The sequence below is a fragment of the Grammomys surdaster genome, unplaced genomic scaffold (genome assembly GCF_004785775.1).
Source record: "Grammomys surdaster isolate TR1022 unplaced genomic scaffold, NIH_TR_1.0 125979, whole genome shotgun sequence".
In the NCBI taxonomy this organism is placed as follows: domain Eukaryota; kingdom Metazoa; phylum Chordata; class Mammalia; order Rodentia; family Muridae; genus Grammomys; species Grammomys surdaster.
The window spans coordinates 383405-387473 of record NW_021620795.1 but is presented as its reverse complement, the minus strand read 5'-3'; the positions used below and the strand labels follow the sequence as shown (position 1 = coordinate 387473).

The following is a 4069-nucleotide window of genomic DNA, read 5'->3' as shown; positions in this document are numbered from 1 at the left end:
TCTGTGGAGGGCAACTCCTGCGGATACCCAGGACAATACCCTCAACACACACACACACACACACACACACACACACACACACACACACACTTCTAGGCCTCAGGACAGTTAGCACAGCCTATCCTTGCAGTGGGCCAGGTCAGGGGGCTGAGGCCCTACACTCCATCCCGACTCCCTGGTCACCCAGCACACAACTTTTGCAGGTCTTATCTGTAGCCATACAGGACCCTAATGGCTTCTCACAGGCAATCCACTCTTTCCTAGTAGCACACATGCTAGCTGAGCCTGCTTCATCTCTGTAAGGCAGAGTTGTACTCCTGTCAAGGCCTAGGTGAAGCTTGCATGAGCCCATTTTATAGCTGTGGCCAAGCCGACAGAGGGCCCTGCTGAGCATCCTCGAGGCCTGACCACTCTGGTCTTCCTGCTGATGCTGAGAAGGGTTCTGAGGAATACCTGGAGTCCTGCCAGACATGGAGGCTGAGCCTACTTGGCATCAGCTCCTGGGAAAGAAAGCTCTTGAGTGTAGACCGTTCCCAGAAACTGGAGACTAAGCTTGTGATAAGGCCAGCCTGCTTTCTGAGCCTGCCAGGCAACCAGACTGAGAAACCCACACAGGCAAGGAGTGAGCACCGTGTATGAGGTTGTCCCTGTGAGAAAGGCCACTTTCTGTCACCGGGAGTTGAATACTCATGCCATAGGGAGGCACAGGCCACTCCACTGTGGGCCCTGACACTAAGTAGTTCACAAGATATAGAAAGTGATGTCAGAAGCTGTTGGCCAAGGCTCATCCAGGACAGGGGTCTCCTAGTGGACGGACACTGCCTGTAAGTAAAGCCAGTTCCCACACTGCAGTTTTACCCTCAGGGAAACTGCTGAAGGAAAGCTGGACACAGACCAGTGTCCTCATCTGACATGCAGGACAATGGAGGCTCCTAGCAGGGCCTCCTCTGGCTCAAGGCAGATCCCACAGCCCAGTCCCCTGCGTCATCCTTCTTTGCCTCCCTTCTTTCCCTGCTTTTCTGACCTGGCATCAAGGCCACTGAGAGCTTTATTTAAACAACTAGAAGAGTCCCATTGTGGGGCAAGTATCAGAAAAAGAACTCAAAGGATATGTTTTTCAACTCTGGTTCTAACACAGAGCAGCTGTGTTGCCCTGGATACATTCATCTTCCTCGCTGGTCTGTCTCCAATACCAGAACACTCCCAGGTACCCACTTCACTGGTTGGACTGTAGCAGAGCCCATAGGAGCCCAGGAGCAGAGCAGGTGTGGCCAGAGCCAGGGAATCAACGTTCAGTTTTCTAGCCTGAGCAGACCACAGGCTAGACCAAAGCTAAAGGACAAAGGTAGCACTTGCCTCTCCCTACCAGGATGGTGAGCCCTTCTGTGCCCGATGTGTCACCTATAAATGTATACAATATGCAGAGAGTCTCTGTCACATCTCAAAGGCAGGGAGGAAACCCAGCAGTGCACCTAAGTCTTGCTCACAGTGAGAGGAACAGGGGTAGCCTTAGGCATCATGTACAAAGGAAGGTATATAGCAACTTCACATTTCTACTAAAGGGATCTAAGGATGGGTTGGCCTTATGCACAGAGTAGGGGATCTACAGGTGCACCAGCTTTGTACCAATGTCGAAAGGATCTAGGGTTCCAACATCAATTCTTGCTTATGAACAAGAGAGTCCCAGGGGTGTGCTGGCCTCGTGTAGACAGGTTGTAAGAAAGTGGGGTGGGCAGTCTTCAAAATCAAACAAACAGGCCCAGCCAAAGTCCCTCCTCCCCACGCCGATATGTGCTTCAAGCCCATCTGGCAAAGAACAGGAATGTTTGCAGCCTGCAGACCCTGGCCCCCAGAAGACCAGGCTTCACCCACTTCCCCTGCAGTATCCGGGGGGAGGGGGCAAGTGGAGTAGATCAAGGCTATTGTGAGGAAGCCCAGCTAGGCTCCCTAGGTGGAAATCAGGTATGTTATGGAGCATCTATTCCAGGTATTTGGGAAATGTGGAGAAGAGAAAGGGCTGAGCTAGATCGTCATGTTTATCAGCCTCCAAGGGTGTCGTCATCATTGCTTCAGCAATGATAAACAGTGAAGCCCCAGGAGGGAGGGCAGACACCTGCGCATGCAGTAAAGAGACTGGCTGCTGGACCTGTTGGGAAGAGCAACATGGAGGCAGACTCTGAGAATATATATTGTCCTTCACCTCAGGACCACTATGCTAGCTGCCCTAAAGCACCCGGCTCCTTTTCTAGAACTGCCCAGGATATAACATTCATGGAGAAAGCCTTTGCCCAATATTGGGTTCCCAGTGTCAGCCAGGAAGTCCTTCAGCATCCTTTGAGTGGAGTAACCTTACTCTCTCCAGTGTCCTTTGACACCTTCCTCTCTTTACCTACACGAGTCTCAAGACATCTCTTCATTAAGTCATGCTGGATGTGGGGGGAGCTTGTTTCTTTTTTTTTTTAACTAAAACAGCTGACCATTTTATTTTCACGTTTCACAATGTCAGTGAAAACTGCCCCTTTTGTATCACTTCTCCCTCCAAAAGTATCCTCTCTGTTAGGAAGGAAGGTCCTTGCCATGCGTCTAGTAAGCACTCAGGCTCAGCACCAAGATCTCCTGGTGAAACAGCACAATACAAAACGATGAAGAGCACGTGCTTCTGCTCTTATCTGTCTGGCCGGGTCATGCCGGGCCTAGTGGGCACCATCATCGGGCGGGCGGGAGGTCTCATCATGGGAGGCCCGGGCATCATGGACATGTGGCCTCCCATGGGTGGTCTCATCCCAGGAGCTGGTCCCACAGGCATCATCCCAGGAGGAGGGGGGCCCATCATTGGCATCATGGGAGGGCCTCCCATGTGGGGTGCAGGCATCATGCCAGGCTAAGGATGACCCGGGGGACTGGGGGGAGGCGGGATCATGGCCCCTGCAGGCAGAGGAGCAGAGAACGGAGCCGGAGGGATCTTTCCTTGTTGAAATGCAGCCGTTGTTTTGTCAATCAGGCTCTGGGCTTGCTCTTCCATCCATTTCTGGTAATAGTCTTTCACATTCTCTTTGTGTTTCTGACCACTGCAGTGTGTCTTCCTCACAGACGGGAAATCGTGGGTAAGATATGTATCACAATAGTCACAATAAAACTTAGGCATGATGCTCACAGGCCATTGGCTACCTGGGTCTGGGGAGCTTGTTTCTTTGTCTTTTTGATCTCTCTACTCTTTCTGCCATCCTGCCCCCTCCTAGTCCATCCCCAGCATCTCCAGCCTTGATACCATCCTCACTTCCTAGTTATGCTTCTAGTTTTTGCTAAGGATCCTTATAATCTATCTGTCATACACAAAGTACTCTCTGCGGGGGCTCCCACTTGCTCTGCCATCAGGATGGGGATTGTATTAATGTGGCTCACCCCCAGGCCCCCCAAGACTTAGCATATTGCATGTCACTATAGGTACTCAATAAATGTGTGTGAGTTGAGTGAAGAAGGGAATGAGAGAGATGGTGACAAGCTCTGCAGTGTGAAGAGAAGCTGGGTTTTGGAAGGAGAACAATAACACGTTTGGGGCCAGGTGTTTGAAATCTGGCTGGGATGGGCTAGGTTTTAAGTGCTCTCAAGGGTCACTCAGTACCTTCTTTTGAGGGTACATCTCTGCAAAGCCCAGACGAGCAAGACAGTAGCTCTACTACTGGGCACCTCCAGTGATAGGTGTTCTCTTCCTAGTATGTCAACCATGCTGAGTAACATGTGCCTCACCAGGACTCAGGTAATCCCAAATAAGAGAATTAGCAGTGCTGGCTGAACCTGGACATGCACAGGTTACCCAGTACCCTCAGCTACCCCCCACCTAATCAGTCTCCTCCCTCAGGAACCACTGGAGCTGCCCATCCGGAAGCTGTATCCTCCTTCCTGCCCACCCTGGCTGCTGCTCTGGCCTCCAGCCAGTCTGTTAATGCAGCTCCTTTTCTTCGTAGCTGAGAACTCAGTATAACTCTCCCAGGAGCCATGGAGGAAAGCTGGCCAGATGTAGGGGAAGCTGATGGGGAGAATGGCTATGCCTATCTCTGTGCCAGTGAAA

At 51.5% G+C, this 4069-nt stretch overlaps 1 pseudogene; it reads right to left on the bottom strand.

The window, feature by feature from the left end:
• Positions 1-2665: 2665 nt before the first annotated feature.
• Positions 2666-3145, bottom strand: LOC114609667 (annotated as a pseudogene).
• Between the last annotated feature and the right edge of the window lie 924 nt (positions 3146-4069).